The sequence below is a fragment of the Myotis lucifugus genome, unplaced genomic scaffold, assembly GCF_000147115.1.
Source record: "Myotis lucifugus unplaced genomic scaffold, Myoluc2.0 scaffold_331, whole genome shotgun sequence".
Classification (NCBI taxonomy): Eukaryota; Metazoa; Chordata; class Mammalia; order Chiroptera; family Vespertilionidae; genus Myotis; species Myotis lucifugus.
Window position 1 is genome coordinate 638440 of NW_005871379.1, and position 8737 is coordinate 647176.

The following is an 8737-nucleotide window of genomic DNA, read 5'->3' on the forward strand; positions in this document are numbered from 1 at the left end:
ACGGGCCTTGTCTGTGTGTGACAGGGTAGAGCCATAACCTCTCCATCGGCCCTGCCTGAGTGTGACAGGGTGCGGCGCCCAACCCCCCTCCACGGGCCTTGCTCTGTGTGTGACAGGGTAGAGCCATAACCTCTCCATCGGCCCTGCCCTGAGTGTGACAGGGTGCAGCGCCCAACCCCCTTATCCGTCCTGCTCTGTGTGTGACAGGGGGTGGTGCCCCAATTCCCCTTCGGCCCTACTCTGTGAGTGACAGCGGGGAGCTCCTCAACCCCCTGATCGGCCCTGCTCTGTGCGTGACAGGGGGTGGCACCGCAACCTCCCCATCGACCCTGCCTTGAGTGTGACGGGGCGGTGCCCCAACCCCCCCAATCAGCCCTACCCTGAGCGTGACTGAGGGTGGCATCGCAACCTCCCGATCGACCCTGCCTTGAGTGTGACAGTGGGCAACGCCCCAACCCCCCAATCGGCCCTGCTCTGAGCCTGACCAGGGGCTGCACCTAGGGATTGGGCCTGCCGTCTGCCACCCTGGAGCGGGCCTAAGCCAGCACGTCTTTATCTTCCGAGGGGTCCCATGCTGTGAGAGAGCACAAGTGGGGCTGAGGGACAGCCCCCCCCCCACCAGTGCACAAATTTTTGTGCACCGGGCCTCTAGTAAATTTTATAATGTCTAATAACTGGGTGTACACCTGAAATTAATATAATATTGTATGTCAACTGTAATTGAAAAATAAAGAAATGATTTTTAAAAACAAAATAAAAAAAACTGGAAGGAAAAAGAATATTACCTGCATACCTGAATTTTAAAGGCTTAGGGATGTCATGGGCTATTAAAAAAGAGATTATCCACAGAAATTAATCCCACAGGGTACAGATAGTTCTCTGTTCTCTTAGTGTCAAATGGGAGATCTCCAGGTTGTTACTGATGGGAGATTCTGGCAAGAGAGAGAAAAAAACTTTAAATCTATCCAATCTCTCTATAAATCATCTATCTATGATCTATCTATTCAGCTACCCACCTATATAGTATAGTGTTCTCTTGGGTGTAAAAATATCTGTGGTTTTGCTTCCATGAGAGTCTATGATACTTGCATGTGCCACAGGAAAATCCACCTGTTACATCTTTGACTATGGGAAGCCTAATTGATTGGCCGCCCTAACTTCTGTGCCTAAATTCATCACTGTGTGCATGTACAGGTCATACTTCTCAGAGGCTGCTGTCAGCTGGTAACTGAGCATGGTGAGGATATTAAGGTGGACCAATTCCTGGAAAAGGAGAGACAGTTCAGATGACAGACTTCAGCTGTGTGAGGTTCCATCTAAACTGTAGTCTAAGTTCTAAAGTTTAGTATCTAAGTTTCGTCATAGATCTAAACTGTAGTCTAAGAATCTTTTTTTACTTTCCTCTGTTTTCAGAAGGGTCAGGCCTGGGTTGCAGGCAGATGGCCCTTGGCTCCATTCCCGTTTTTAAAAAATATATTTTATTGATTTTTTACAGAGAGGAAGGGAGAGGGCTAGAGAGTTAGAAACATTGATGAGAGAGAAACATCAATCAGCTGCCTCCTTCACACCCCCTACTGGGGATGTGCCCGCAACCAAGGTACATGCCCTTGACTGGAATTGAACCTGGGACCTTTCAGTCCCCAGGCCGACGCTCTATCCACTGAGCCAAACTGGTTAGGGTTCATTTTATTTTCTAATATGTTTTTCACCTGATAAATTTTTGGTGCTTACTCCCATTTGGGGGTTTGTTCTTTGGAGGGCTATACTAACATATGCAATAGATGATTGCTTCCACTCTGGTGGAAGATGAGGCATGTTTGTAAGTTGAAAATAAATAGATGACTGTTTTAAATTCCCAAAAGCAGGCATTGGAAACTTAGAAGATAACAGAGGGCCTTTACAATGATTGTGGATAAAAACATCATGTTTAATGCATAATTGTCTGGGACAGCACAAAAACTTTGATATTTCTTAGTTAAATTTCTTCACTTGTATAATGTAGATGTTAGCTTACAAGTTAGTCACCTTGGCACACTGAGGAAGGTACATATATATCTTCTCTACGTCAGTATCTTCAATACCACAGTATGTGTTTCTAGAAATAGCAATAGGTAGTTTATTAGCACAAAGTTTTTATATGAAACGCAATGCAACCTTCCAAAGCTTTGTTTTATTCTAAATATAAAGATTAAGCATATATTATTTGAAAGCTAATTGATAATCATTGTATAAATTATCCAGGAGTGGAGAATAATTTTATAGGAAACACTGTCAACCTCAGATATGCTGTAATCATTGTTAATACTATAAACAGTGGGTAATATGCTTCCATTTACTATAGCTATTTCTTTTCTACATAAAGTAATTATCTAATAAAGCCTTAATTTTATTCAGATATAAATGCTAAAACCAGGCAAGAAAACACAGTCAATTATCAAACACATAGATTTTGAGTTTAATCACTTTTTAAATATTTACCATAATTATTTTTTCAGTTCCAGATGTCTAGTTCACCCTTTACATACCCTGGAGTTGTTTGCAACACTAATAGTAAATTCTAAAATTATTGGATTAACTTAGAGTTTAAAGAGTTTATGAATTTATTTTATTAGATGTATTTTTCTATTGAATTTTAGTTTTTAAATGATCAGTTGAGAATTCAGGGACAATAATATAACATTTTGGATTGACATAATTTTTGGGGAAAATGAAATCATATTATTTGTTTATCATAAATGCATAAAGACAGCACTCTGAATTTCTAACTTGAAAACTCAATTTTTATTTCTTACTATACTTTCCATGAGGAGTTTAGTAACCTGATAATTGCCAATTTTTGTTTTGTATAAAGAAGCTCACACAAAAATACTCTATTACCATTTAGTCTATTAACATGGTTGGTGAAAGTGGCAAGGTTGTACAACTCCATCGCATTTTTTTTCAACTCTAGAGAAGGAAGTGTTAACAAAAACTCAACATATACCTATATATACATTCATAGATAATATTTATGATGCAATTCATGAATGGATAAAGATGTAGATATTTATGTAAGTGTTATGGATTAAATTTTTTCAAAATTTAACAAAACAAAAACATTTTCCCAAAAATATATAGAGTGAAGTAATAGTATATGTATAAGATACAATCTGCATTTCTCTGCTTGTTACATAAAATATGATCCAATATAATAAAAGGATAATATACAAATCAACTAAACAATTGGTCGCTATAATGCGCACTGACCACCAGGGGGCTGATGCTCATTGCAGGTGCTGCCTCTGGTGGTCAGTGCGGTAGCCAGAAGCTGGGCTTATGGCTGGTGAGAACAGCAGCTGTGGCAGGAGCCTCTCTCGCCTCCCCAGCAGTGCTAAGGATGTCCAACTGACAGCTTAGGCCTGCTCCCCATGGGAGGACTCCTGGACTGCAAGAGGGGCGCGGGCTATTCTAAGCACCCCCCGGCCCCCCCCCCCCCCCCCCGCCAGTGCACGAATTTCATGCACCAGGCCTTGAGTATTATGATAAAAATCAAATAAATAGGTTTACACACTCTAATTTTATTTCACTAGAGATTTCTATGGTATCAGTTTCCTCCAATTTGTGTATATTTCTGGTTCAAACTCTGTCACTCAACTTAAAGAATTATTCAATATATAGAAAAGCAAAGATCAATGAGAATGTACTCCCATTGGAGAATGCTCTCAAATTAGAAACTCAGATGATATTATAGGAGAAGAACATAGAAAAGGTCCTCATCAAATAAATAAAGGGGAACAAACAAAATCAAGCAAGAAAATCAAAGTAGTCTGGAGAAGAGTGAACAAAGGGTAGAATAATATAACAGAAAAGAATGTAAAAGAAGTAATTAGCAACCAGATTATGTAGGGCCCTTTAGGTCATAATGTGGATTTTGGTTTTTCTTCAGTGATAAGAAGTCATTGAGGAACTTAGAACAGAAGAGTAACACCAGATTTCTGTCTGAAGAAACTATTATGTTTTCTCTATCAAAGATAACCTACAAGGAAGCAGTTAGAAGGTGAAGCATGCTATGGTGGTTTTGGCCAGACTGGTGATGACAGTGATCTAATTAGAAGTATTGAGATTCTGAATATATTAAAGGTAAAGTTAGTGGGATTTCTGACTGATAAGAGTGAGGTTAAGATTTAGAGAGGACTTGAACTTGGCAGTAATCTTTTGGCCTGAACAAGAATGACTATTAACTGAAATGGTATAGATATGTAAAAGCTCAGTTTTGGATATATTAAGACTGGTATATCTGTTGGACATCCAAAGGGGGAATTATTGAATAAGTTTTTGGAGACTTGGTCCTGGAATTAAAGAGGAGATAATCAGTGTACAGGTGCTTTGTAAAGACCGGAGACTAGATAAATTAATACAGAGAGAAGAGGTCCAAGGGCTGAGACCTGAGATTACCCAGTTATTCGAAATCTAGAGAAATTAACAAAAGAGGTTAAGAAAAAATGGATAGAAATGTAGGTGGAAATTTAGTGATTTTTTGAAAGACAGAAGAGAAAAGTGTTTTATAGAGAATGATTACCAAAGCCAAATGTTACTACTAGGGCAAATGAGATAAGGACTGAGATTTACTTTAGGATGTGAATCATGAATGTTATTGGTGAACATATAATATCCTACAAATCTTATCTTAGAAAGGGGAAATTCACATTATTAAAATATCAATATGTCTTGACTTAGGTTTTCATTTAGTGATTAATTAGCTAGCATATAGAAAGATATGAGCTTACCCAATAGAAAAAAGAAAAGGCAAAATAAAAAATTTTGGCTTTTTATGTGATACTCATACGTGATTAAAATACAATATTAAACAATATAAAATAGTAGAATAAGAAGATAAAATATATACCCTTAACAATTTTCCTTCTCTGGATATATACATATTTTAAAAATTGTTTATACCTGTTATAGAAACAATCTCAGAATTCATCTAATTGGCAAAACTAACACCTGGAAATATTGGTTTCTATTTTGTGTGTGTGTTTTCTCCAATTATGATACTGTGCTGTGAAGAATGTTTTCCTTATTACATTAGTTATTTGAAAGGCTTTCTGGAATCCTATTTGCTACCGAGAGACTGCAAGGTCATCATGAATGCTGTTTGCTGATAGTAAGCACAGCAATGTGCACCACTGAAGAGGATAATCTCATATTTAATTAAAGTAGGAGGTTCTTGGGAACTGTCAACAACTTCCTTTGTGATGTTAAAAAGAAACTGAATTAAAATAATCATGGACAGTGCTAGAAACATTTAAGAAGCATTAAGTAATCTAAAATTGGAAGATAGTACATCTTTAGGACTGACACATACACACACAGATATACACATACACAACAACTTAAATTCTAGTCTCATTTTGGTTTCTTAAAAACAGAAAAAGCTTAACATTTTATTTCCCTGATTGTTTTCACTAGAGTGAAAGAAATAATTACCCTCACATGCCTTTCAGGCCTTCCAAAATCAAAAGGCCCTGGACACACATAGCTCATGTTTTTGTTTGTTTGTTTGTTTGTTTTTTGTTTTTCCCTAAATTACCTGACTAATTGCTTAACACTATGCTTCACTTGGGCAAGAGAAACTAGGCTGGAGAGACAAGAGAATTGTAAAAATTCCCCTAGAATTTAGATGTCAACATGAAGAGGTTTTATTGTCTCACAAGCTTCTTTTAAATATTTCTATTTTGGTCCTGTTTTGTATATAGTCACTATCATAACTCATAAATGATGACTAAGTTCATATATGCCATTTAACTGAATATTTTAAAAGAAACAATGATAAAACTAAGGAAAAAAGAAAATGCAATATATTTTTTTTAATCAGATAGAAATTATTTCCTAAGATAATGAAGCAGGAATTTTAGGGGAACATGGGCAGGTTTAGGGAATTTTAGAATTAGGGTCTATGGAAAACAACAACAACAACAAAAAAACAGAGGGCTACAGATGGGGAGAAAGTACATTTTCATAACACAAGGAAGCCAGGTGCAGGTACATTTCCATAAGACAAGGGAGCAGCAACAGGTATAAGACAAGGGAACTGGAAGTAGCCAAAAAAGCCTGTATTTACAAAATAAAGAAGAAGGAAGAAAGCCCAGAAGGAATAGCAGGACTATGAGGGAGGAGGGCCTTAGGAGTCACTATAGTAACCAATTCGAAAAGGAATATTGACCAATCAGAGGGGATATCAGGGCACAGGAACTACAGCCTTTATAAAACATGGAAACAGGAAGTCGCTAGGAACCTTTCCCCCTCCCTACATGGGAGTCCATTTGGTCTTCGGCTCTTTCCCCCGCCCCATGTGGGAGTCTGTGCTTGTTCTACAATAAGCCTTCATCTTTGCTATACTGCCCTCTGTCTGTGGATTCATTCTTCAACTCTGGCAGACAAAGAATCCGGGTTCCAGTCCAAAAATTCCATATCAATAACATGCTACCATTTCAGGATTTACTAGGACCTAGAAAGCATTTAGGCAGGCCTCTTTTGAGTTGCTTCAGTTGGGGAGATTTTTAGTTACATACATTCTATTTCAGATCTTTTAAACTACTCTATTACCACATAGTCTACTAATGTGGTTGGTGAAAGTGGCAAGGTTGTGCAACTCCAATGCATTTTTTTCAACTCTAGAAAAGGAAGTGTTAACAAAAACTCAACATATACCTATATACACATCCATAGACAATATTTATGATGCAATTCATGAATGAGTCAATATGTAGATATTTATGTAAGTGTTATGGATTAAATTTTGTCAAACTAAAATATTTCCCCCCAAAATATATTATTGCCTGGCTTCTACAGGGTCTGAAAGTTTTATCATTGCCAGAAGCCAATTCCAGCATGTCAGCAGGGCTGAATCATCTGAAGTGGCAAGGGCATTTCCCCAAACCTGAAAAGGGATGATTGCTTGCTGCCAGACAGCTAAGGGCATCCCAATCTACATGTTATTGCCCCCTGTTGGCCAAACACCTGAACAGCCATAGGCAATTCCCCATTCTAACAATGAATTCTGTACTAAACCCTAACCTTTGATGTGAATATCTCCACCTTGCCTTAGGACAAATTGTGTTAATAAATAGCAAGGGTCCTGAAACAAGAGAACTTAGTTCCTCTAGCTAAAGCTCCTCTGGCCCCCAAATGCTTTTCAAAATTATGTTTCATCTCTGGACTTTTTTTTTTTTTTAAATATATTTTATTGATTTTTTACAGAGAGGAAGGGAGAGGGATAGAGAGTTAGAAACATCGATGAGAAGAAACATTGATCAGCTGCCTCCTGCACACTCCCCACTGGGGATGTGCCCGCAACCAAGGTACATGCCCTTGACCGGAATCGAACCTGGGACCCTTGAGTCCCCAGGCCGACGCTCTATCCACTGAGCCAAACCGGTCAGGGCTCATCTCTGGACTCTTGATTAATTTACGCACAGCGCCTTTTCCAGATTGTTGAACCCTTCTTGATGCCGGATCAAGAACCACTGGCAATCAGTAATGGGATATTTAGTTTGTCACATTGGTCATTAACACTCAAGATCAAATTAAGTTTTTAGTCTGGCTACCCAGTCACTTAATTAGACTGTGGTATAATGAAATAGGAATGTGCTGGGGAAGGAAATGAAACATGAGAAACTTACTGAATGTGTTGGGGGGAGGGACTGCGGCCTGGAAAAAGTTACTGATTGTGTCAAGGGCAGGGACCATGGGAGAGAAAAATTGCTAATTATCTCGCTAGAAAAGCAATGTGTTATGATTGAACCCAGCCAGGTATGACCCTGCTCGTAAATTTTATGTAAACTTTTTACCCTGACAGTACCAGGAACGGTTAATGAACCGCTTTGTAGTTGGTTTTTTCTTTTTTTTCTAACACTGGGTAGTTGGCAATAAAAGATCTTGCTGCACACTTGGTCGGGGCCACATGCTCCGAATCTTCCAGAGGGGAAGATAGGTGCTGTGGTCAGCTGGCCAGTTTAATAAAAGGCTTTTAAATTTAAATTCTGAGTCGATGGTCTATCTCGTTGAGCCAACCCATAACAGGAATCAGGTGGGGTTTATTTCAGAGACACAGATCAGCATTTTGTTGGTCATTTTGATACGGAATTTTTGGACTAGAAACTGGATTCTTTGTCAGCCAGAGTCGAAGAATGAATCTATGGACAGAGGGTAGTATAGCAAAGGTGGAGATTTATTGAAGAACAAGCACAGACACCCATATGGGGAGAGGGAAAGGGTCCCAGGGACTCCTGTTTCCATGTTTTATAATGGCTGTAGTTCCTGTGTCCTGACATCTCCTCTGATTGGTCAATATTCCCTTTTGAATTGGTTGCTATAGTGACTCCTGAGGCCCTCCTCCCTCATTGTCCTGCTATTCCTTCTGGGCTTTCTTCTTTATTTTGTAAATATATCTTTCTTGGCTACTTCCAGTTCCCTTGTCTTATGAAAATATACCTGTTGCTGCTTCCTTGTCTTATATAAATGCAACTGTTGCTGCTCCCTGTCTTATGGAAATGTAACTGCACAGGGCTTTCTTATGTTATGGAAATGTGCCTTCTCCCAATCTGTAGCCAGTGTTATGTTTTTTTTCATGGACCCCAATTCTAAAAATACTCTAAACCTGCCTATATTCCCCTAAAATTCTTGTTTCAGTTCTACTAAATCAAGGCTTTCTGTTGAAATTTGAAAAAGCTCTCTAATGGATAACCTAGTAGAT